We start from the raw sequence: 27334 nt of genomic DNA, 5'->3' as shown, positions 1-27334 counted from the left end.
CTGCCTCCTCCCAGGGTTGGCCCTGAGAAATTCCTGACTCTTTCCTCACTGACATTAGATCACCTCCCTGCTGGGCCTGAAACAGGCCCGCCCCTCAGAACCAGGTGAGCCCTCTTTCCAACCCACTGGACCCTTAGTAGCAGGGTCTGTCCTCTCCACCTTGCCTTCCCCCAAACACTCCATGCAAGGCAACATATTTAAGACTATCTGTGCCCAAGAGAAAAAGGGTCTAATCTAATATAAAGTAGAAAGTGGAGAAGAAAGAGGGAGGTGTCCTTCCCCCAGTTCCCTAATCCTGGAAAACTTTTCATGACTTGTGGGAGCCCGTTTCATGTCCTGCATGGTTCAGATTTCCTGTTCAGAGTTCGGGTCCCAGAGATGGCTGCACTCAAAATGAAGAGATACATGAAAAGAATTAATTTGGGAAATGGGGGACCGGGCGGGCATCCACCTCTAGAGGGAGGACTACTCCTGCTCTGGCTTTGGTATCTCTTTTATTAAGGTTATTAGATACATGCATATCCTTTAGGCAGGAAATTTTAATAATAGACAATCAGCAAGAATTTACATATGTTTAACAGGTGGAGGTTGCTTTAACTACCAATGTCTCAACTAAACAAATAGTGATTAGCTCCAACCATTCAGAGCAATTAAGGTTGACCAGCCTTCCTGATTCCCTTTTCACATTTCTCTATTAGTGACAATGGTCGATGTCCAGCAATGACTTCTCTGATAGTCTTTAAGGTCCTTGATCACAGTGCTGGCACAGGTCCTGGGAACAAGCTCCATGAGGGACTTCCAGCTGAGCCACCAAGGGAGGGTCCTGTGGGCCTGTGCTCTCCTCCTGCCTTAGGCATGCCTGACTTTCAATTCCAACCGACCTGGGTGGCTCCTTCAGCTTCATGCTCCCAATACATACACAGCACCTGGAACAGTGCTTTTCACATGGCAGTTATTTGCTTATTTTTTATTATGTTATTCTATTTTGTTACATTATCATAATATTTATTAATATATTTTTATTATTTATATGAATGTGTAATGTTATGTATGATGAATATAGTATACTTATTGACACATTATTATAGTTATCATATTAAATTATAAAATTTTATCTCATACACTAGAGGCCCGGTGCACAAAATTCGGCTCAGCCTGCACCCTCTCCAATCTGGGATCCCTTGGGGAATGTCATCCCTCTCACAATTCAGGACTGCTGGCTCCCAAACCCTCACCTGCCTACCAGCTTGATCACCCCCTAAACACTCCCCTGCCAGCCTGATCGATGCCTAACTGCTCCCCTGCTGGCCCAATTGCCTCCAACTGCCCTCCCCTGCTGGCCTGATTGCCTGTAACTGCCCTCCCAAATGGCCCTGCCTTACTAGCTTGATCTCACCCCCAACTGCCCTCCCCTGGTGGCCTGATCTCTCTCCCATCTGCTCTTCCTGCTGGCCTGATCACCCCTAACCTCCTCTGCCTGCCTAATCACCTACAACTGCCCTCTCCTGCCAGCCTGATTTCACCCCAAATTGCCCTCCCCTGCTGGCCTGATTGCCCTTAATGGCTTCTGCCTCGGCCCTCACCACCATGGCTTTTTTCTGGAAAAAAAGTCGAATGAGCAGAAGATGGCCAATCAACCTAGTCTAACTAGCATATTATTTTATTAGTATAGATAGATTATATATGATAGGATTGCTTCAATTGGTGGGGAGGGGGATGCCTTTTTCATCAGGAGATGCTCTTGCAGACAAAAATGCATAATCCCTATATCTGGACTGAGAGCCAGCCACATGCACTATACTGCCAAACTGGTCATTAAAAACTGAACTGCTTTCTTAAACCTTACACCAAACAGCTGTTGCCCTTAAAACTCCTCTTCAGCCCCCACCTTATGTTCTGCCTTTGCAGTTCACCCAGATTAAGTTCTGATTGGTTCCTATGCCAATCAGAGTCAAAAGCTCTGCCTCCTAAGCACCCATTGGCTCCTCACAGTTCACCCAGATTTGTTTCTGATTGGCTGGTTTCTATGCCAGTCTGCATCTTCAGGCCTATCAGCAGTCCCAGCAGAGGCTCAAGAAAAAGAAAGGCACAGCTGCTGTCCAGGTCCCAAGAGAAAGAGAGAGGCAAGGGCTGATTAACAGCTGCCACAGGGGCTATGAATCAGACCCTGCTTCTTTCTCCTAGCCTCTCTTCGGGTCTGATTTGCAGCCCCCCTTGACAGTCATTGCTGTTCACAGTGCCGCAGCAGCCAGAAGTCAGTGCTGGTCACCATGGCAACCCAGCACTGACTTCCTGACAGTCAAGCCTTTGGTTGTTTTTACATAGTAGGATACTATACTATATAATAGGGGTGTCGAACTCAATCAGAGAAGGGGCCAAAATCTAAAATCCAGCCTAAATCACGGGCCGAATGGTTTACTGAACAGTCTAAACTGTCATTGTGATGGAAACGCAGCGGAGTGCAGTGATGACAGCGCTGTGGGGGCCACATTGCAAGGCCTGGCAGGACGGATTTGGCCCGCGGGCCTTGTGTTTGACACATGTGCTATATAACATGAAATGTTATTGTAATGAATATTATGGACTAATTAATAATTAATGCATGCTTGTATATTTGTGTAGGACTAAATCTTAAGGGAGACAGAGCAGGATTCTGGACAATATATTTCATTATCAGAAGAATGAAAACTCGCCCTAGCTGGTTTGGCTCAATGAGTAGAATGTCAGTCTGAGGACTGAAGGGTCCTGAGTTCGATTCTGGTCAAAGGCACATACTAGGTTTTGTGCTCAATCCCCAAAAAGGGGATTCCCTCTCATCATTGATGTTTCTATCTCCCTCTCCTCTCCTTTCCTCTCTGAAATAAATACAAATATATTTTTTAAAAAATAATGAAAACAATCCCAGATGTATCTCCTCAAAATGCTTTTCTTGTGAGTTTCTAGTATCTTTAAAGACTCCCTAGAACCCTGGTTCTCATTAGTTTTCCTCTCCTGAGCTGATTTTCTATGACTGAAATGTCCTAGCATCACTGACGCTCCTAACACTCTGTGAAATTACTTAATGGTACCAACAGGATGCGGTGTCCTGGCCAAACCAAATAGATGCCTGGTCTGCTGGTCGGGGCTGGCTGGAAACATGCACTCTACGAGTTCTGCAAGAGTTCTAGACGTGGGAAATGCCCACGAGCATTGGAGGGCCGGAGAATGGTCCGTCCTGTATTTTGCCACTCCTGTCTCCACCTTCATGAGCCTCAGTTGATTCACCTGCAACAAGGTTGAGGGAGGGAGCTGGGATAATTATGCCTCACGGCGGGGCTGTGAGAAACAATTAGAGAAATATTGCGAAGAGTTTGAATGAACAAATTCATCTGAAAAACCATTTGACTGGGTCTCTGGGGAACCACAAACAAACTTTTACAAGTTCACAGTTACTTAGCTCAGATCAGGTGATGATATTTTATTTCAGGAAAAAGAAAACACCATGTGCTAGCAGCCTTGCTCATGCTTGGGCCTCCGGGAGGAGGGAGGTGAGGGCTGCCTGGTCCAGCCCCGGGCCTGGGAGGAGCGTCACCCTTTCCGGTCATTCACTGGCAGCGTCTGTACCAACACCCTGGGTCCTGCCATCTCCTGCCCAGATGTTTGACTTTTCCGGACATCCCCTTCCATGGCATGCTTTTAGTTTTATGTCTTCTTCTTGGGCTTTCATTTTCTCTGCTTTTGTCTCCTTTTAGAAAACTAACAGATGGAAATGCCCCATAAAGGCTCAATATTGAGCTTTGACATGTGGTGGGAGCTGGTCAAAGCCTGTCTTCTTTATCTCCCCATTTTCTGGACTATTCTTCAGGAATAAGAAGGTCATATGTCATATTTTATGAATATATTCTTTTCTTTCCCCTTTTTCCTCTCTCCTCTCTCTCTCCCTCTCTCTTCCTCTCTCTCCCTCTCTATTTCCCTCTCTCATTCCTTCTCTCTTTCTTTGTAACACGTTCCAAGGTTCTTAGCTCTGAGGATACGGGAGTTACATGTAATTTGTGTGTAGCTTTATGCCACTTCACTGGTGATGCTTTACCTCAAAGGTCCCACTGACTTCTCCGCTCTAGGCCCAAAAGGCATACCTTTATGCCTTTGGAAGCCAAAGCAGCCTTCTGGGACTCAGCTCCCACCTGGAGTAACTGCAGCTGTGAGGGTCTTTCTGGGGATGTGGAGATGAGCAATCCACTCTCATCAGCCTCTCCGCCTTCAAGGTCACGGGGAAATGAACTGAGGGCAGGAGACTCAAGGCTGGGCTGGTTATGCCGTTACTGCTGTATTATTTGGGCTCATCATGTAACTTCTCTGGGTCTCAGTGTATTCACAAATAAACAGGAGAAACTTGGACTAAATCACTGGATTTCAAAACTGTTACTTCTTTTTGCAGCAGTGAAATCCTTTTCTCAAAACCTTGCACAGGACCCCAGCTAAAAGTGAAGGCAACAGATCGAAGTGAAGCTGGTTGAAGGTTGGGGAGAGGGCCCAGGGTGGGGCCCAGTGGAGGAGATGTGCTCCCTGGTTCCTTCCAGGGCCGGGACCCTGTGCCATAGCTCCTGACTCCAGCTGAGGATGCAAGAGAGGAGTCAGAAACCGTTGTCCCAGCACCCCTGCCTTTCTCCCATATCTCACCATACCTGGCTGCAAATAGGATCCGTTGGTTGTGGCAGGACATTGTGGAAAAACTGCCAGCCCACCCCGCTCCACAGCCCGCCATTGCCTTCTTCCCCAGCCTCCCAGTTTTCTGAGGCCGGGGCAGATGTGTAGGCTGACCTGAGACCTGGGAGAAGGCCGGGGGGGGGGGGGGGGTGGGGGCGGCCTGGTGACCTCACAGGGAAGGAGATCAAAGGAGGCTGAGCTCATCTGACCCAAGCCGCAGAGTCAGGGCCAGGACAGCTGTGCGAACAGAGGGGGGCACCGAGCACTCCTCAGGGAAGAAGGAGGCTCCTGAGCCTTCCCCGGCTTCCAGGTGCTACCTGCTTTCCCTCCCAGTCGTGGTTTTTTTTTTGTTGTTTGTTTGTTTGTTTGTTTTTTGGTTTTTTTTTTTTTTTTTTGGTTTTTTTTTGTGGAGGACAGTTAGAGAGGGAGAGGGCCAGTACAATTCCTGGCTGTTTTGTTTCTTTTGACTAATTCCTCATCCTGTACTTCTCTCCCACCTCCTCAGACTTTATAGGAATTTTCAGTTACTCAACACACCCTCTTTCCTGTCAGATCATATTTCATCCCTCACATTCCACCGGGGGCCTAGGTTAGCAGAGCCCAGCTGCCCCGGTTAACCTAGGTGAGATATTAAACCCCACCCGCCCCAGGAGTCACCCATCATCCTCCCCAAGCCACGAGCTCTCTCCCTGGTGAAACGGAGGTGATAACAGTTCTCATGGTATTTTCAATTAAAAATTCCTGAAATGTTTCCAACCTCAGCCAGCCAGAAAGGAGGGTGATGGAGAACAAATGGTGACAAGGAGAGAAAGAGAGAGAGAGAGAAGAAGAGAGAGGGAGGAGGAGGCGGGGGGGGGGGGGGGGGGGGGAGGGGGGGGGGGGGCAAATCTGTGAGGGGCCAGAAGTTAGTAAGGGAGTGAGGGAGAACCAAAACCCTAAAACCAACCTACGGTGAGAAAGAGGAGCGATGGAGAAAAGGCCCGGATGAGGCTGCTCCCGTTGGACACGGGAGGCCTAGGAAGGAGAGAAAGCAGAACCTGCATGTGGAAAAACTGAAACAGCCCAAAGACAAAGTGCTCTGGCTCCGAGTCAAGCCAGCGTAACGAAGGTAGCTGGCACTTACTTGGCATTCTTTCGCCAAGTTGTATGCACTGTCCTTCATTGCTCTTCCTTTATTTTTCTTTATCATTTTCCTTGTTACACTAACCAAAAATGTACCTGAGGCCACAGGGAAGGGAGCCACAGAGATCTAAACATCTAAGGAAGGAGGGCGCATGTATCCCTAGGTCCTGTTGGCTTTCCAGCGGCTCCAGATGACTAAGCCCCACCCTGACCTCCAAGGCAGGCATTTGGCAAGTTCGTTTTGTTGAAACCGAGGTGGTCGCCCATCCTGTTGGGGAGGGAGGCGCACAGACAAAGATAAATAGGAGGGAGATGAGGAAGGGCCAGTTATGTAACATTCCCAAACACACCACTTCAGAGTCGTCTGGAGGAGGAAATGAGAACCAGTCCTTTCAAAAGCAAAAGAGTAAAAACTCAAAACCTCCCAGGCACACACAGAGCCGTGCAGAGGAGAGAGTCCTGGATCAACAGGAACCGTGGCCACCAGGGGCTGCTTGTGGGATTCTCTTGAGGAAGAAGCTGCACAGTGGATTCCCCCAGAGAGAGTGGGGATCCTCCTCCAGTGTCCCCCAGCCCGGGCAGTGACGCCACCCATCACCTAGTCTGTGGCAGTCAGAAACCCGGTGTAGGTTACCTGGCCTTCCTCACCTGCACTGCTCTTCATCGTGACGTGGCTGGAAACCACTTCCTCCCTCTATCTCCTCTGTAATCACCTGGCTCAGACCCCACCTCTCTCATCTGTGGCATGATACCTGGTGTTCCCCCCACACCTCCCTACCACCGCATCATCTCTTGCTCCTTCTAATCCCCGACCACCTGTAGCCAGGGTAATCTACACATGCAACTCTCAAGGCATTTCACTGCTGAGAACTTTCTTCTCATTGATGTCAAGTTCAAAAGATGGACCACGGGCTGTCACATCTGCCGGGATGGGTCCCTGAGCCTCTCGTGCCCACCCTGCGGCTCTCCTATCCTACACCGCATGGAGCACATGGCCTTCTTTCAGGTCTGTGAACACACAGAATTCCTTTCTTGTTGGCATCTTACCCTGTACACCAGGGTCTCTCCTCTCCCTGGCACCTGCTGAGGGGAGGGAAACCTCAAAGGGAAGGGCTATATAGTCTCCTGGCTTCCAGGGTCCTCTGCTGGCCTGTAGTCTCTACCGCCCCAGGAATTGCAGGATGTGCACAGGTGGCCTCATCAGGCAAGCAGGGGGTCTTGGAAACACCCGACAACTCTCACACCTCCTTACAACTATCACCACCATGTCTGCTCCCACTGACAGACCACATGCCAACTCCAAATTAGCCACACGTACCTATTTGCCTAAAGGATTTTTTTAAAATATATTTTATTGATTTTTCACAGAGAGAGAGAGAGAGCTAGAAACATCGATGAGAGAGAGACATCAACCAGCTGCCTCCTGCACACCCCCCACCAGGGATGTGCCCGCAACCAATGTACATGCCCTTGACCAGAATCGAACCTGGGACCTTTCGGTCCGCAGGCCGACGCTCTATCCACTGAGCCAAACCAGTTTTGGCTGCCTAAAGGTTTAAGAGAACTTCCCCAAACTGAACTAACTGGGAGAAATGGGAGTTCTGACTAACCAGGTTCATTGGCTCCTTGGGCTGAAATGAGGGTCGGGGTAGAAAGCTTCCCATGGCTCTCTGAACAGATGGTGCCCTACTCTTCCACACACACTGCCTCCCTGAGCATCTTGGACCCACTTTGGGCTCCTCTTTGAACACTCCACACACAGGCTGTTATAGACTGAATGTTTGTGTCCACTCATTGCCCCAAATTCATATGTGGAAACCCTACTCCTCAGTGTAATGGTATTCGGAGGTACTGAAGTTTAAAGGGGTCCCATGATGGGATTAGTGCCCCCTACAAGAAAAGGAAAGACACCAGAGCTTCTTCTCCACACTCACCAAGGAAAGACCACGTGAGGACATGGTGAGAAGGTGACTATCTGTAACCCAGAAGAGGGCTCTAATAGACACTGAATCTGCCTGCACCTTGATCTTGGACTCCAGCCTCCAGGACTGGAAGAAATTCATGTCTGTTGTTTAAGCCACTCTGTCTGTAGTATTTCCTATAGCAGCCCAAGCTAAGACTAACGCCCAGTCGCCATTCCTCAGGACACCCACACCCTCAACGGGAAACCGGGGTCTTACTTCTGCCCAGGATGCCACTGGCTCAGATATTGGCAGATGTGAATGGGGCAAGCCTCTGCCCAGCTTGTCCCTGCTCAGAGGGCAGTGGGAAGGTCTGCCTTGAAGGCAGAATGACCGTGATCGCCTCATCTGCCCTTGGTTTTTTATCTGGGGGATGCCTGTCACTGGATTCTTGCTGAATCACCTAGGAGCATTCATCACTGTACAAATTAGCTTTTTTCCCCCTTAAGGTGCCATAGTCTAATCTATGGAAAAGAAAAAATAATAATTTTTTCTCTCTCTGCGATTTGATCTTGTGAAATAACTCTGACCTTTTTATGTTCCATGTAAATTTGCCTCCTTACTGAACTATGTCCATTGCAAAGAGCTCCTGGCCTCTACCCCCAACCCGGCATTAACTGAGACTGCTTTTCTGCCCCATCCAGGATGGAGGGCACTATCTCCTCTGATGCCCCCAGTTCTTCCTGAAAAGTGAAGGAGTTCCTCTTCACACTGGAATGTTCCTTCCTCCCCAGTCCCTTCATCTAACTGGCTTCTGTTTGCCTTTCACTTTTCAACTCAAACTTTCTCAGTAAGTTTATTCATTCATTCATTTGTTCATTTATTCATTCTACACATATTGTGTACATGCCCTGGGCGAGATGTTGAAGATACAATATAATGATGAGCCAAAACAAACATATCCCTAATGGAGCCTACAGTCTATGGGAGCATACAATCAAGTGCCATATTTTTCCATGGATAAGATGCTATTTTATTCTAAAATCGTTAGACTAAAATTTGAGGGGTGTCTTTTATACCGGATTCAGCCGAGGAGGGAGCCAGGTCGGTGCTTAGCTGCCCATACCTTGTCAAACAGGCTTCCTCCAAACATAAGCCTTATTGTTACTGACATTAGCTGATGCCATAATTGGAGGTGGAGGTGGAGAGTGCACAGATGCAACAGGGACCAGAGTGTTCTGAGCCCATAAAGATGTCAAAAAATAAAAAGATAAATACGAGTAAGTGATTGTTTAACTCTGCAAAATTCAAACTGAATGTAATCAGCTATGCAAAAGAGCATGGTAGAGCTGCAGAGAGACAATTTGGACCCCCCTCCCCAACTCAGTGTATGATCAGACAGTGGAGAAAACAGGAGGAACAACTCCTTAAGATGCCAAAAAAGAAGAAGGCCTTAAGAGGAAAACCAGCAAAGTGTTTAAAATATTGATTTGGGGTTGGAAAAATAGGGGGTGTTTCATACATGGGGGTGTCTTATACATGGAAAAACATGGTATGTAAAAGTAAGAGTGTCACTGTGATAGAATGCAGTGTTGGGGGAATTGCATGTACTCAGGGAGGCTGGGAAAAGCTGTTTAGGCAATGAGAGAAACATATGAGCATTCCAAGCAGAGTAACAACCTGTGGGAAGGTTGCTCATCAGGAGAGAGCAAAGCACCTATTAGGGCCTGAAAGAAGGCTGAGGTGGCTGGCCAGAGAGTGAGGGCTGTTGCACTGACTCGGGGAGAGAGTGAGGGGCAGAATATCCAGGACACTGTGGGATACTCTCTGGAGTTTGCCTGGATACTGAAAGCAAAGAGACAATAATGTTAATTGTGGGATGGGAAATGGGAGTGTTGAAGGGTAGAGGAGAAGAGGTGGGGTGAGGCACAATGTGTGGCATAATCAGGTGTTCCTTTCAGATCACCGTGGCTGTATGGTGCAGCATGGACTGCAGGGCTTCTGTGAGTAGTTGGTGGACCTGGCCAGGATACTACTATGGTGCAGACAAGAGACAATGGTTCGAGTGGAGACAATGGAAATGAAGACGGAGAGAGGTACAAAATTCTAGAAGTCACATAGGAACAAAACCAAGAGAATTTGGTAAGGAATTAGTAATAGCAAAATAAGGGGGAGAGGGGTAGATAAGGAATTAGTAATAACAAAACCAGCAGGATTTGGTAATAGAAACTGAAAGGGATTAAGGATGACTCCTGGGTTATTGCCTCCACACTGGGGAGTTGGGGGTGGGAGTGCTGTTCCTTGAGATGGGTAGGGCTAAAATAGGCCCTGGTTTAGGTTCTACCCAACACTCAGCATCATTGTAATTCATCATTATTTGGGTGATTATGTGTTTATTGTATGAATTTCCTGGAAAATTATTAGCTCCATGAGGGTGGAACTTGAATTGGTCTTATTCACCCGGAAATCCTTGAGGCCTGACTTGTTGGCATTCAGCAAATGTTTGCTGAATAAATTAGTGACCATCTGCCTCTTTCGGTCTGCCCCTGGGAAATCACCACATGAAACATTCACCATTTCTGTAGTCTCCATGCATCCCAAACAGAATTTGTTACTAACTTCATATGTTGGAGTTGAAAAGCACTGGGCTTGGAGTCAAAAGATCTGGGTTGAAGTCCCACTAGTTATGTGCTGTGCTAGCAAAAGGTCTATAGACGAGTCAGAAATAATCAGAAATACTTTCCCTCTCGGGTAGAGCAACCTGGAAGGCAAGCCAGTCAGAATACAAACTCAGCAAATGAGATTGTCATTCTGAAGGTGTTAGCTTTACCATGCTCTGTAATAGCTCATTTTATTTTATTTTATTTTTATTTATTTCTTTTTTATTTGTTAATGGTGGAAATCTAGATGAACCTCAGAGAGGAACAGAGGTCTCCAGCATTGGGGCTGCCCTAAAAGGAACTTTTCTAGGAGTCATTTCTCTAAGGGACATTTACCTCCATCATTCTTTCCTTGGGAAGAAGTCATATATAGAGGGTAGGGGGTGAACACTGAGTCATATGGGGAGCACTGACTCAGCCTCGGGAGTTCTGGTTCCAGACCCAACCTGCTGTCTTGAGACTATAGATAAGCAAAAACCCCCACCCCAGCCAGGGCTGAGTGTCTGTATGTAGAAAATGAAGGCCTTTACTATCTTATTGCCTATCAGTAGGGTAGAACTGGCTATCGGGGATGTTGTTGCAGAAGAGGTGATAGCTTACAAGGCAAGGAGGGTCAGAGATGGTGGAATGAGATTGTTGACTTAAAACACTAGGAGGCACAAGTTCAAATCTCCAGCTGCCTGAGTAACTTCTATCTGTTCATCAATGAGGCACTCCCTGAACCCCAACCTAAAGTAAGCCCCTCACTATTTCCTATCATAGTACCTTTTTAGGAAAAAAAACCATAAAAATTACACAATTTTAAATTAAATATGTATGTGATTATATTTCAAATTCATCTCTGCCACTGCACTAAGTTCCATTAAAATCCCCTTCTGTATGAACAAAATTTAACACAGTTACTGTCAGGCATAGATTAAATAGAGAACTATTGAACAAATGAATGAATGAAGATAGATGGATGGGCGAGACTGTGAGTGGGTGAGTATAGAAAACACAGTTCTCAAGCTGCAATATTCCCTATTGTGCTGGGACTTCTGCCATCTGGTTTTTGATGTGTTCATTCCCCCTCCCCAACCCTACCAGAGCCCAAACCATTTCCCCTGTCCCCAGGAGAAAGACCCAGATCTCCTCAGCTTGCTTGCTGGACCTGGCACTGCGACTCATTTTCCTTATTATATGGCTGCTGTCCTGACAGTCGTTGCTTTATGATTAAAAGGGTTATAAATTAGCTCAATCCTAAAGATTACTTCAGGGGACCAACTGCCAACCAATTTCTGTTAAGACTTCTAAAGTGACTGTGGTTCTGACAACAACAGCAGTTCCACTATTTTGTTCCTATTTGTCAGGCCAGCACTATCATAGCAGAGGTGTTTTCTTACCTCCCTTTCCCAGGTGAGGGCCCAGAAGGGGATTTGCCCACAGTGAAGCAAATAGCAATGGGCCAAGCTGACTTGGGATTTAGGCAGGCAGAGTACAGAAACTGTGCCCATAAACATTACGATAGATTTCCTCGTGTTCTAAAAGTGTGTTCTGTTGGTTGAGTTCAGCTCCAGCTGTGAGATTTCTATTCTAGGGTTCATATTGGGTCTCCAAGTAATGCCCAATTGCAAAGTGGGCGGGTGTGCAGAGGCCGCTGTGTCCCGGGGAGAGGAAATATTTTGATTTTTGGAGTGTCAATGGTGCATACAAGTTCTGCAGATGGTCCTCCAGGGGCTGCAGGCTATGATTTCTGGAAAAACTCGAGTGTCTGCTCTGGAATCAAATGGCCCAGGAGAGGAGCAGGTGCCCAGTCCCTGACTGCCCACAGCATCAGCGACTCCCATGCCTTGGTTTTCCTGATATCGTAGAAGGCCTGATGCCAAAAGTCTGCCACAGCAGAGGTCAACTTTCTCATTGCATTTATTTCTATTTTAAACAACAAGGATTTATAAAGTCAAATTAGGGATTAAGTCCCAAAGTGTGCCAAACAGCAGACTGCAGCACATGGAGGCTCAATGAGAATTTCATAAAGTACCATCTTACAGTAACAACGACAACAAAACTAGTGCTTTTAACCCTTTTTGAAATAGCTTGGATGAAAATCAACTCTTCACCAAGCCTGGAACCAATATGCTGTTGTTTCTTCTGTTTGTATCAATTTTAACAGCTGTTGCTTTGCTAGGATTAATTTGTCTCCGAGGGGTTTCAACACTATCCTCCCTGGTGTATTTTCAGAGCCCATAATGTCATGTAATCGGGACCATGTTATTTTTGTCTGAATCTCTGGGAGTAATGTAAGAGGAAAAAGGAAACTAGCTAACTCCCAACCATTTGACCAAAGGTTAAATTAGTCTTGGCCTTTCCCCAGCTGGACAGAATGCTGCTCAAACATTTATTCCACCCAGCAGAATGGAAGTCCTCTTCCTCTTTTCTTGAATTGTTGGCCTTAAGATATCCTTCCCCCTCATGTCCCCAAGTAATATGTCAATATTTTTGTCCCTTTCCCCTCAGCCCCCATCTTCACCATGTTCATTATGGATCATTAGCACTGAGGCAAAATGTGTAGAAAAGTCATAAGAGGTGGAAATAGATGCTGACATGGGAACTTGTAACATATTTTTCTTGAGAAAGACTTCCAATCGCGAAGTAACTACAAGAACACAGTGCTCGGCCCCTTTGCCTTGTCATCAGTGTGGATGCCCAGTGTCACCAAGATCTCAAGAACACCCCAATGGCTCTGGTTGCAGCTTCTTCTTGGCCAGCCAAAACCCTCTCCCGAGCCCAGTAGCTGGTCCTCTTGTAATACACAGACATGTTGACTTTCACACCATCAACTTGTCACTTCCTGCAAGTACAGGAAGCTCTCTTGGGGGCTATGCGTGAGTCATAAAAACTCAACATCTCTCCATCAACACTATCAGTTTTGTATTTGAAGGAACTTCGGGACATGAGTTGTGCCTGTTAAATGATATACCAAGCCCAGTGAAGTATTTATGTTTCCTTTTGGCATTTTTCTTCCATTAGCAGCAGAAATTTGTCCAGTGGCAAATGACAGCCTTCTTTCTGAGAAGCAGTGGGGACACTGGTAGAGGAGAACGAGCTAGGACTTTGGAGCTAGAAGAGCTGTGAAAGCAACAGTGAACACTTACTGAGACTTCGCCAGGTCCTCGCCTGCATTATTTCCTTTAGCCTGTGCAACGATTCCAGGAGGCAGGTACTTTTCTTGTTCCCATTTTCAAAGACGGAGATTGACACTTGGAGGCAGGAGGTGGGAGGCCATTCTGGGATTGTTGGGATCAACTTCTCCAGCCCATTTCTTCTTCCCTGAAATGGGAGCAATAACACCTATCCTTTCTACAGACAAGGGAGGTTATAAGACTTGAATGAGACACCGAGGTGGGGGGGGGGGAAATGGCACAGCAAAGCAATATTCCATGTTCTTGTTGTTATTTTTGTGGCTGAGCCATAATGAGCACTAGGGATCCACTGCCTCACCAGCTTGTTTGTGGCCTGAGTCTTGCAATTGGTAGGACAGTGTGTGGTGATAGATGCCCATATGGATGGTGGTATTTCCAATCTTGTTGGATGAAGAATAACAAGAAGTAAGAGCAAGAGTATAGGAAAGGGATCTAAAAAAGCAAGAGCAACCTATCTATCTATCTCAAGGAGAGAGGGATAAAACAAGATGTTGCAGTATCAGCCCTCAGGTCAGTCGTTTTCCCTCTCAGAGCCCAGCCTGAAGTCCCTGTGGGCATCTATATCCAAGCAAATTCTGTCAAGTGCACCCTTCAAAGAGCTCTCCCATTTCACTTCTCTCCTTTCTCTCTGTCATAGTTGTAGTTCAGGTACCCATCACCACTCACTTGGACTTTGTCAAAGCTTTCTACCTGATCCCATGCCTCCAGATCCATTCCCTTCCTCCATCCTGCATGAGAAACCTTACCTTCAAAGACTACTCCATCCCTTGAAGGATAACATCTGAATTTGAGCATCATTTACCACTCTTTACTACCCCAACCCTACTAACACCTACAGCCTCAGGTGAACCACATCTTACAGCCTAGTATTCCACCCACACAATCACTGGCCATGACTCACACTTGACTTTTCCTCTTTCAACCTCTGTGCTTTTAATGCTTTGGAAGCAGGGAAGTTGTCCTTCCCATTTTTACCTCTGAATCCTGCAAAGTCCAGCTCATGGATTGTCCATTATTTTTTATTGATTTATTTTAGAGAGAGATAAAAGGAGACAGAGAGAGAAACATCAATTGCCTGACTCCTGCACACCCTCTATTAGGGATTGAGCCCAAAACCAGAACATATACCCTGCCCGGGAATTGAACCAGCAACCTTCCAGTACATGAGATGATGCTCAACAAACTGAGCCACACTGGCCAGGGCTCTTTCTGTCTATTTTTTTAAATTACCCAATAGGATTGCAATTACTTAATTCCTGTCAGTCTTTCTCGGGGTTTCTAAGCAGTGGGAACTGCGTTAGCGTCTATAAATCCCCCAGCCTTGGAGTCTGGTGTACAGAAGGCTCTTGACAGAGGCTGTGTGCAAGGATGAATGAACTTCTAAGCTTGGATTGGACTTGAATACAGATGGCTCTTCCTTTTTTCCCTGCTCAGTTCACTGACTGTGTTTTCCTAAAAATGTTCATGAGCTTTTCAATGACTCTAGAGATTGTGCTCATGCCCATGAGGTGGAAATGAATGGTATCTAAAATATCTTAAAGCAAGCAAGAAAAAAAAAAAAACTCTTTTTTTTTTTTAAGTTAAAGTTTTCATCTAACAAAGCATTTTACTGGAGCATCTTGGGAAGGACATTGGTTTCATGCAAGGTTTGCACAAGAACTCTACCAGCAAATTAATCCAGGGAAATGGATCCTCACACCTCCTTTACTTTTCTGGTCTCATTGGTTTAACGAAAAAAGTTGGAATGGTGTTGACAACACCGTGTTATCCAAAGGAGCAAGATTGGGATCTATTCTTTCCTCAAAAAGAAACAATACAAGCTCTGCAAGCAGAGGCATGTTTCCTTTTTTTCTTTTCTTTCTTTTTTTTTTTTTTTTTTTTTTTTTCATGAAAACCTATTGCAGTTCAGTGGGTTAACCACAGCTATTCTGGAAATACTTTGTATTAGATGTGCAGCCCTAAGCCAAAATGTCACAGACATTTTAATTGTCCTAGTTGACTAATACTCATTGATATATGTACATACATGCATATTCTGTTTTGAATTTGCCCCATCAACCAGCATACATAATAACCTCAAAGTAGAAACAGATTTAACTTTTAATTTTTACTAGTCTGATTACAAATGGGAATTAAATCGTGTGGTTAAAAGCAACAGCAACCACTTCAGCCAAGTTACAATGAATAACTTCCACAGAAAGTCTCTCGTTAGGAACATATCTTGGGCTCAGCCAGAGTTCTAGATGAAACCAATTACTTTCTGGGAAGTTACTGTACTGAGAATGGTAATCTGACTCTGTGGTTCTCAAACCTGAACTTAAGGATTAGTGTCGGGCAGGTGGCATAGGGATCTCAAAAAGAGAATTTCAAAAGTGCTCTTCTCAGGCCTCCTCCAGGTACATACTGACTTGGTGTGTCTGGGGCAGGGGGCCTGGAAGACTGTATTCTGACAAAGCCAACTAATTTTGATGCAAAGATGGGTTTGGGGTCCACCCCCACCCCACCCCTCACCTTGCACAGGTGTAATTTTGGGTAGTATCTCTGTAATTCTTTTAAGTGGAAGAAGCTCTGGGCAGGGACCAAAAATGCATGTGACAATGCCTGCCTGCTGGTGTTCTGTGACAAGAGCCACACATTAAATAAAAAATGTGTTTGCCACTCAGAGAGCAAGAGTGCGGTGTTCATGGGCAGTCAACAGCCTCTTCATATGTAAGTGATTTGTCACAGATTACTTGGAGTTATTCTATTGTGCAAGAGCAGTGGAATGGCCTAAGTAAAACCAGTCCTTGGCAGTCTCTGCTCTCACGAACCCTGAGGTTTTTCTCAGATCAGGGTGGGAAGGACTGAGGCTTTCAAGCTAGACCCTCCTTTTCATCTGGCACAGATCTGGCCCCAGCCTCTAAATGCAAGGGCCTTTTCCACGAGGTCAGCAGAAACCAGATACCTCCGCCTGCTTGCTAAGCTATAGATCAGAGGCCTGACGGATGGATAAACTCGCTGGGGAAGCTCCTCGAGAGTGAATGGGGGTGCAATTACCTTAGAACTCCCAGTGATGGCCGGGCCCCTTTTATTTTGAAAGCTGGCTCAGGCAGAAACCTAGCAAGTTATTGGGAGATGGCTCTTGTCCAAGGCAGCAGGTGACCACTGGACATCAAGTTGTTTCCTTTAATATAAATCATTATTCATCTTAGGCTTCCTTCTTTGCCATCAGATATGTGTCATAGATTTCTAAGAACATTTTAAGCATTTAAATTTTGTCCACAGAAGTAGTGGAGAAAAGTGGTTTTATAAAACCCATTCTCACTGAATGTCCTATTCCCATCTAGACAAAGAATGTAATTTGAGTTTGGAAAAAATAGCTAAGTCCTTATCTTCATTTTTCTTTTAGTTATAAGTTGAAATCAATAGCTAGAGATGTGTATTTCTCTCTCTCTCTCTCTCTCTCTCTCTCTCTCTCTCTCTCTCTCTCTCTCTCTCTCTCTCTCTCTCTCTCTCTCTCTTTTGTTCCTTGATTTCTTGTTATGAATTTCTCCAAAAGAAAAACAATCAACTGTGTAACAGCAGACAAAACTGCTGCTATTGAAAAGTGGAATATTAAGTGGCATGAATCCAAGCATTCAGGAGATAACTTCATAACTTCACCAAATATTCAGTGTTCCACTCTTAGCCCAGATATTTGCTGTATCTGGAATTGCATGGAGATGAATACTGGAATTGTTGCTTCTTCCAGGTGAAATGAGCCTTAGCCAGTCCTGTGTGTAAAGATCAGTCAGGCACCAATATGCAGAAGGTCTGGGCCCTGTAACATGCCACGGAGATGGCAGTGGCTGGGCTGGCTCTGCAAACTGGTTGTGATGACACACCCACCTTTTCCAGTGTGAATGGACAACCCTGAAATGAGGGATCTGCGACCAGAGGAAAGAACTCTGCCTTTTACATGTGTTTCCTTAATCCTCACAATTAGCTCTGCCATTGCGTATTCCTGTTTTCAGGGTCTTCTGTTTCTCCAAAACTCAGTAACTTCAAAAGTAGCCATTTCCCTGCCCCATGTTCAAGGCCAGCACATGCTCCATCTTTCTCTTGGGAAAATTGTCAAGGAGAGCAAATTGTTAACTTGTCTATCAGATCAGACCAGATCCTTCTGCAGCAGAGAGCAGCTCATGGTCTATTGCTTCTCTCTGAGGAGATCCCATTGGCTCCCACACAATGAAGCCATAGCAATGTTGTCAATGTCTTCCTCAGTTCTTTCTCCTTCCTCCCTGCTCCTTCCTTTCTTTGATCTTCCTCCCTCCCTCCCTTCCTTTTCTTTTTTTTTTTTAATATATTTTATTGATTTTTACAGAGAGGAAGGGAAAGGGAGAGGGAGTTAGAAACATAGATGAGAGAGAAACATTGATCAGCTGCCTCCTGCACACCTCCTACTGGGGGTGGGCCTGCAACCGGAATCAAACCTAGGGCCTTTCAGTCCGCAAGTCAATGCTCTATCCACTGAGCCAAACCAGTTAGGGCCCTTCCTTTCTTGCTTCCTTCCTTCTCTTTCCCTCTTACTTTCTTATAATTTACTCCCATCTCACATATCTGAAGTCTAAGGTCTATTGAATGAGCCCCATATCACACATTAGTAGCTGGAGGCTTCCTTCACAATCCCCTTCATTCACCTCATCATGGCTACATTGCAGTGGAGTCTATCACCAAAGGACACCTTGCCACCCAGGTTTCCTTTCTGGGGATGTTGCAGTTCTTGCTGCTAATTTGGTAAGGGTTCTGCTGATGGTGTAGATCCTCCTCCCTCAAGGAATTGAGATTCCTTCAGTGACTACACAAGCCCAGTTTTTCCTCAAGGTCATCGGTACTGTATTCTTTCTTTTTCTTACTTAGCAATTTACCTGTGAAGGCTGCTCTGAGAGTAGACATTACCCTGGTACTAGGGTTCAAGTCATGACAACAATATGTGGGTTTCCTCTCAGCCCCAAAGAGAATTCATTTCATGAACAAGCTTTTAAATATTAATTTTTGCACTCACTGGCTAGTATCATAAATTTATCCATTTCTGATCATGAATTTTTGGAGGGCATACAAAGAAACATTCCTTGACATCCACTGGCCTCATCAATAAGGAGCTCTGAAGTTGGGGGAGAGATGCTGAAAGCAAATCCTGTGTACCCGTGAGTGCACTCGGCCATTGATACAGACCCACAGGTGCTGCAAAGGGAAGACATGCCAGGAACAGTCTCCCGGCTGCATCTGAGAAATGGTAGGTCCACACCAGAATAACAATGCTCAGATGCTCTCGTGAGAATTCAGTCACCAAGGTCCTCCAGAGGCACTGGGAGCCTGGAGGCTGGCTGGGCTGAGGTGCTCACACTCCATCCATCACCTTCAAAGCAGCATCCTGGGCAGGAGCTCTTCCAGGGGGGCTCCACTGGGCAAAAGGGTGTTCCATTTGCATTTCTTTGTTGTGCTGTTTGCATTTTGCACTTTACCACCTGTCCACCCAAAGGTAGAAGTTCATTAAAATATCCTCCTGTGCAGGCCTTCCCAGGAGATAGAGTTTTCCTTTTCCCACAGGACAGCTATCCCAGGCCTAAGCCTTGCCTCACGGTAGCTCAGGCAGCCCATTTTCTTCAAGACAAAGGAACTTTCCACTCCGAAGCTTCTCCTTTGTTGAATCTCTCTGGCCTTAGTTTCCTTATCTGAAGGATAATGTTGGGCTAAATGTGGACCTTCCTAACTCCAACATGGGATGATTTTTGCTGACCCATTGTAGGAAAGAGAGTAATGATAGTAAAAGCTTCCTTGCTGATCATTCCATATGCCAGGCACTAAGTATTCACATGTACTGGCTGTCTGTCTTCAACTCAACTGCCCTTGACAAGTACTCTAGTATGTTTATATCAGGGATGAAGAAACTGAGACAAGAGTGGTTAGAGGACTCAGTTAAGCTCACACAGAGTAAAAAGTAGAGCCTGGGTATCCACCCAGGCAGTCTGGGTTCAGAGCTAGAAATTTCAACCACACCCTATATTGAGATAAATTATTACATATATGTTACATGTTTATTTACCTAACTTCACCATGTGACATATGAACACATTCTTCTAAAAATTGAAACATCCATTGTGAGTCTGTACTGCTGTGATTACTATTTAAAGAGAGGACATTTTCATATGCTAACTAAATTTGTCTATGTTCATTCCTCTGTGAATTACTTATTCATATTGTTTGTCCAGTGCTCTATTGGCTTGTAATTTTCTTATTGATTTCTAGGAGCTTTTTATATATTCTGGATACCGATCACTTATTTGTTACATTCATGGCAAATATTTTCTCCTAATCTGTTGGGTGCATGCTTTTAAAAAAATCTCACTTATTGAATGCTATTGCCTTGACATGCATTAGCAATAATCCTTGTAGCAAAACTATGTGATACTCTCTTCTTCAGCTTTATAGCAGAGCAACATGTGATACAAAGGGTAAGCATCTTGCTCCACGTCACACACAAATGGCAGAGCCGGGAAAGAAGGCTGTCTGTCTGCTTCAGATCCAGTCTTACTACCACTCTTAACTCCGCCCAGTCTCACAGTCCCACTTGGCAAAATGCAAGGACTATTTTTTTAAACATCAGGTCATTCTTATCATAGACAATGACTATAAACTCTTTAATTCAGCTAGTAAGCTTTCCTGCTTCTATTCATGTCATTTGGTGTGATCATGTGCAAGAAGACCCAGGAAGTAAAAATCTAATCACTAGCCCCTTGAAAGCAGGAACCAAGTTCTGTTCACAGTGCTACCCCAGAGCCTGCGGGAAGTGCTGGGAATTGACAAAGTGGAAGGTGCTGTATCCAGCAGGCAGAGTTCTCCTGGCCTGGTGTTGCCACTGTGGGAGGATTTGTGCTCTCCACTATCCATGGGGATGTCTATCCACTCATACATCCGCCCTGGATGCTGTGCTGAGAGCTGTGTGAGTACCGTGTTTCCCCGAAAATAAGACATCCTCCAAAAATAAGACCTACTTACAGGTTTCCTTCTGAGTGAAATATAAGACATCCCCCGAAAATAAGGCCCCCTAGGCTAAACATGAGAGATTTGGTGCACTGATTCTGAAAGAAATGGAGTCACAAGAAATTCACCAGGAAATTCAGGAATTGGATTGTTATGATGATGTTCCAGAAGATGATGACATGATTGTCATTGAATAAATGAGTAAATTCTTGATACTGTAGGATTCACAGTTTGTCTGGTTTGTGTTGACAACCACCGTACTACCGTACCGTATACAGGTAATAAATTTCCTTTATTTTCATTTAACAATAAATGTGTACCGTATTCTTCTTCATGGAAAAATAAGACATCCCCTGAAAGTAAGACCTAGCGCATCTTTGGGAGCAAAAATTAATAGAAGACACTGTCTTATTTTTGGGGAAACAGGGTAGAGGCTGTCCCATAGCAGATTCCTTCTTCCTGACAATTCACAGCTCCTCCTGGATCCCAGCAGAGCATGGCCGTCCGCCTCTTTGCAAGGTTTGTTTAGCATTTCAGAGGAAGCAGGGTAGCCGGTTCTATTAGCTGCCCTTGCTTCCAGGTCGCCATCCTCTCCCTTCCTGCCAGCTCTTCACTGCTTTGTTACACACACTCAGGATCTACCCCTGGTTAATGGACAGATATTTTCCCCTTGAGGTTGATTCCAGGTACTTTGGGTTTTCTTTTGTTGCTTCTATCTGTACTTTTTTCTTCTAGAAGCTACTGTCTGGAGGGAGTCAGTATGGTGTTAAGAAAAATTCTGGTCTTTGCCAAAACCAGTTTGGCTCAGTGGTAGAGTGTCGGTCTGCGGACTGAAAGGTTCCGGGTTTGATTCCGGTCAAAGGCATGTACCTTGGTTGTGGGCACATCCCCGGTAAGGGGTGTGCAAGAGGCAGCTGGTTGATGTTTCTCTCTCATCGATGTTTCTAGCTCTATCTCTCTCCCTTCCTCTGTGTAAAAAGTCAATAAAATATATTAAAAAGAAAAAAGAAAAATTCTGGACTTTGGACATGACTCTGAATCTTCCAGCTCTGTGCCCCAGGCAAGTAAAAATGCTAATAGGCAATATGCTATATAGCAAATCATAATTCTCTCAGTCTCTGATCCTTGCCCTATATCTGCCCTTCTAAAATCCTTTTTGGAAGAAGGGAAGATATTTAAAAAACTCAAATGACACCTTGCCTATAAAATTTCCCCCAGACTAGCCCCAGACCCTGTTCCCGTCAAAATTGATCCCTTCCTTCCTCTGCCTTCCCATTGTAGTTTTTCTTCTTCTAAGTACATTACTTGCAATATTACAGTGACTTATTTATCTCCCTCCTACCACATTAAAGGTAAGCTCCAGAGGACCGACATGTCTCACCCACTAGGTATTCTGAGCACCTGTGCCAACACTGAGTGTGGGGTGATTAACCCACTGAAAGTATGAAGAGGAGTGGGCCCGGCTCCAGGAAGAGGGAGTCAGTACCAGAGAGCAGAGAGAGGGAATGATATCAAATGGGTTAGCTGGGGTTGGAGGAAGAGATGAGTGGAAAGGGGAGAGTGATAATGGAGATGTGTGTCGGGCAGAGGTTGGGGGTTGGGGTTCCATCACCTGGATGGAGGCTCCACCCCAAAGGCTGGAAGAAGATTGGACTTCAGTTCTGCACTACCACTTCCGATGCCTCTCAAATCTCAGTGCCATCACGCCATGGGCTCCTGCTGCCTCCCGCTGAGGGAGTGCTGAGGTTGAGAGGAACGATGGAATGTGAAGACACTGTGTGAATGAGGCAGCAGCATGTGGAGGGGAGCTGGCCCCCAGCGCCTATAGTCGGCACACAGCAGGGACCATGACAAACCAGGTGCCTGGACTGCTAGTCAAGGGCCCTCCCGCCACAGGGGGCCGCCCCATGGGAGCTCAATGGGGAGGAACGTGGATTTTTCAGCAACGCAAAGGAATACTTCCTAAGATCACACACAAAGCCCAGAATCATGGCCAGCTCCGAGGCCAGCCAATTGGATGTGAGAAACAGGAAACAACCAAGCGATGAAGTAAACTGATCCAAGTGTTGAAAAGATAATTTGTCCAAAACCAGCCCCGTGGTGACGCTTCACTGTTATTTATTAGCTAAGGGCAGGGGTATGTGGATCGACCATTACAGGACGATCTTTAAGGCCATTACTGCCTCAAGTATCAGAACGAAGGCTCTTGACTCTCTCAAATTTCCAGCTCCTTTTTTGGGAAGGTTTTGTTCCCTATGGAGACTTTAGGAAGCAGGCCCTGTGTTTAAATGTTTGATGCCACATAGGCCAGAAAGAGGAGGGGAAGATGCAACACCCATGGTGAAGTTCACACCTTCCCAAGGGGCAGGAGGGCATTTTTTATTTTGCCTGGGGGGGTTCCCACAGTCGTTCATCCAGCGATCCTGACATCCCCTCTCTGAGTGCAGGACCCCTTCCCAACACAGAGTCGTACCAAGGGGAGAAGTCAGCTGTGCCCTTGAGAGGGGAGGGGAGAGGCTCTAGGGCTGGACACACCACAGCCCTCTAGTCCCAGAGAGCAAGTGCCTTCAGTGAGACAGTGACAACAGCAAACACCGGCTGAGACCTGGGCACACTAGGCAGAGAGCTGAGGACACTGTGTACCAGAGCTGCTGCTCAAACACTCTGCCCCTAAACCTCCATCCCCTCACCTGCAGGAGGAGACTCTCACTCCCGAATACCATCTTGCGAGGTTACTGCACTACAACCACAGGGCCACATGCTGACGATGTCGATGGCCTCTTGGATACCTAGAAACTACTATCGGGTCTGCTTCTGGCAAGAGGGCTGGGGAATGCGACAAAGCATGGGAGGTATCTTCCAATATCTACATACTCTCTCGTTGGCTTTTGAGTTTTGAACCTACTGCATGCAATTAACTAGCCAAAAATAACTACAATAATTCACATTTAAAGTAAGAGGGACCCACAAACAGTTTCCCAGTCCAGTTGAATCAAAATACCCAGACAGGAAGTGAGGCAGTGTTTTAACCAATTCTCTAACGTGACTCTGGTGCCTGGTTCAAGGACCCCTGCCTGCGCTTGAGGGCGACACTTCCCTCCCCACAAAGGACCCGTGTTTTATAGATAAGAAAACTGACCTCTTAGGGGGCCAAGACACACCCTCATGTAGGAACAGGACAGCTGGTAGAATCTTCGTTTCCAGTGCCCAGAACTCCAAGCCATGGAGACCCTCCTCCTCTTCCCACTGGGGCTCCCAGAATCCTCCCCTCTCAGCACCACAAGAAAGGCTCTCCTTGTTCCAGGTCCCTTGCTTTCTGCTCGCTAACCTGGAAACCTGGGTGACGATGTTGTTTAGTGGGTACTAATGGGCTCCTTGGCTCCGTTAAAAGACAGGCACTGCTTGAACCCTTCTGGAAACACTGGCAATTCATGGCTGTGTTTTGCACCTGGTAAGTTCACATGTGGAATTCACTACAACAATTTCCCCAGAATGCTAGCTGCCCCAGGAGGCAGAGGACAAAGAGCTCTGCATGCAGTCCCCGGCCCTGGGCTGAAATGTTTACCTTGTGGAAGTCATTTCTCTTTTTGCCTCGTTTCCTACATCTGTAAGATAAGGACACTCGACACAATAATCTTAAAGGAACCATTTAACTTTTAAAATCTATTCCATAACCCCTGTCTGAATCTTTCCTTTCTGTTTAAATATGTTTCCAATGACAGGCCCTGGCCAATTCAATAGTCCTTTTGGAAAAGAGTTCCCAGCGATGCGGGTAATTTTGAGCTCGGAGCCCCAGCAACATGGTTGTAGCCATTTCAGGATCAGGCAGGCAGTCCAGGGAGCCACTTCGTGCAAACATCAGTCTTGATCACAAGAAAGAAGGAGAGCTTGGTATTCACTACAAGACACTGAAGCCAAAAGAGAGTTAAAGATGGAAGTGAGCTGTGAGAACTGAAGAAGGCGCGGCCTAAGAAACGTGTGTGTGTGTGTGTGTGTGTGTGTGTGTGCAGACACGCCTGCTCCTGCCGCAGGTGAGTGTGCCTGAGAAAGGGGCGGTCCAGAGGAGATGCCCTATTTTTTAAAAAAATATATTTTATTGATTTTTTTTACAGAGAGGAAGAGAGAGAGATAGAGAGCCAGAAATGTCGATGAGAGAGAAACATCGACCAGCTGCCCACAACCAATGTACATGCCCTTGACCGGAATCGAACCTGGGACCTTTCAGTCCGCTGGCTGACGCTCCACCACTGAGCCAAACTGGTTTCGGCAAGATGCCCTATTTTTCATTCCCTGACAGGACCCCTGAACCAGCTGAAAGCCTTAACCCAAGGCTTTCCTCCCACTAAAAGGCAAGTCAGTGCTCCCAAGGAATCTTTTTATGAACAACTGATTTTTATTATTATTATTAATTATTATTGATATTATTATTGTGATAAAATATATATAACATATAGTGTGCCATTTTCACCGTTTTTAAGCGACAGGTTTTGTGGCATTGAGTGCATTCCTTATTGTGCAACCCTCACCACCACTGTCCCCATAACTTCTTATCTTTCCAACTAAAGCTCCCTCGTTCCCCTCTCCCCACCCTTGGCCACCACCATCCTACTTCCTGTCTATATGGATTTGACTGTTATGAGCATCATGGGTAAGTGAATGGAGCAATGTATTCCTGTCATGTCTGGCTTATTTCACTCAACATAATAGCATTACAGGTTCAACCATGTGCTGTCACGGGTCAAAAATCCCTTTTTAAGGTTGAATAAAAAGGCATGTGTCTATACTGCATTTAGTTGATTTCTTCATCCACTGATGGACACCTGCATTGCTTCCATCTTTATTGTGAATAACACTTCTGTGAACATGAGTGTGTAAACATCCGTGCCAGTCCCTTCTGTGACTGGGTTTGGATAGGGGTGGGCAGGCCATATCTGGCAGGCTAAAGCATTGCAAGCCGACTCCATATTTCAGAGTTTTTTTTCACAGCCTTTCCATGCAGTGAGTGAGTTCTCTGTCTCCCCACCGTACAGTGGCAGCCACTGTGTTGGACACCCCCAGGCTTTCCTTTCCGAGTTGGGAGGGCCTGGCCCAGCGTGTTTGGTGGCTCTATGGAACGTTTTCTCACAAGCATGGACCTTCCTGCCGAGGACACAGATGTGTGACTCAAACTCACGTAGGAGCACTTCTCCCGAAATCTCAATGACCTTCAAAATAGGAAAGAATTTAATTGGAGAGTATGGGCTTTAAAGGTTATCAAAACATTTCTGAACAATGTGTTGAAGAGACAAGACTAAAACTGTGGTTTAGTTTCCTGAAAAGAATTCCTGACAAGCTATTTATTACAGAGCCCTTGATATCACTGAGGGTAAGTGGAAAAAAGAAAAAGAAAAAAAAAGACAAGTGTTTCCAATATGTGCGTGGCTTTGCGCACTAAATTATTTGTTATCTTTGAGAGGGGAAAAGGGGAAAAAAGCCAAATCAGAATCCTGGGTCATCATGCTCTGAGCCAAGCCCTCAGGACTGAGTTCACAGAGTGGTTTTACTTTCCCCTGGTTTTTTGAGGTTATTGAGTCTTCTTGTGGGCAAGCCTTGTTTGTAAGAATAGCAGTTACTTTTTTATTATTTTTCAATCTTCACCCAAGGATGTTTTTTCCCACTGATTTTTAGAGAGAGTGAAAGGGAGGGAGGGGGGAATAGAAGGGAGGAAGAAAAGGAGAGAGAGAGAGAGAGAGAGAGAGAGAGAGAGAGAGAGAGAGGGAGAGAGAGAGAGAAACATGGATGTGAGAGAGACACATTGGTTTCCTTCTGCACTTTTCCTGACAGGGGATTGAACTTGCAACCCAGGTATGTAACCTTGACTGGGAATCAAACTCTCAACCTTTTGGAGTGAGGGTCATGCTCTAACCATTTAGCAACACTGAGTGTGGGGTTGGAAGAAGAGATGAGTGGAAGGGGAGAGTGGTAATGGAGATGTGTAGCCAAAGTGTTACTTATTTTTTAAACATATGAGAGCTAGGACAACATCTTCTGTGTTAAGAATTCTTCTCTAAAACTCAGTGTCTCCACAGAACTGACTGGGAAGAGACGTGTGATTTTAAATGGTCATCCTTTTTCCAGTCTCCCAGCATTCACATGAGTTCCAGTTCCAATCCCACCATCTAACAGCACCTTTAAGAAACATTTATTTTCAGCCAAAACTGGTTTTGCTCAGTGGATAGAGTGTCAGCCTGCAGACTGAAAGGTCCCAGGTTTGATTCCAGTCAAGGGCATGTACCTTGGTTTGGGCACATCCCCAGTAGGGCATGTGCAGGAGGCAGCTGATCGATGTTTCTAACTCTATCCCTCTCACTTCCTCTCTCTCTCTCTCTCTCTCTCTCTCTCTCTCTCTCTCTCTATATATATATATATATATATATATATATATATATATATATTTTTTTTTTTTTAAAAGAAACATTTATAAGAAAATAAAATAAAAATAAAAAAGAAACATTTATTTTCCCATTACAGCTGACATGGAGTCAGTTTCAGGTGTCCAACAAAGTGATTAGATATTTATAACCCTTCTGAAGTGATCACCCTGATAAGACTAACACCCTCCATTATCATAACATAGCCATTGCAGTGTTATTGATTATATTCTCTATGCTGTACTTTACATCACTGACTATTGTGTGACTACCACTTTATACTTCTTAATCCCTTCACCTTTTTCACCCAGCCTCCTAATCTCCATCCCCTCTGGCAACCATCAGTCTAGTCTTCTCTCTGATTCTATGACTCT

This window comes from Pipistrellus kuhlii, unplaced genomic scaffold, assembly GCF_014108245.1.
Source record: "Pipistrellus kuhlii isolate mPipKuh1 unplaced genomic scaffold, mPipKuh1.p scaffold_m20_p_1, whole genome shotgun sequence".
Classification (NCBI taxonomy): Eukaryota; Metazoa; Chordata; class Mammalia; order Chiroptera; family Vespertilionidae; genus Pipistrellus; species Pipistrellus kuhlii.
This window is presented reverse-complemented; position numbering follows the sequence as displayed.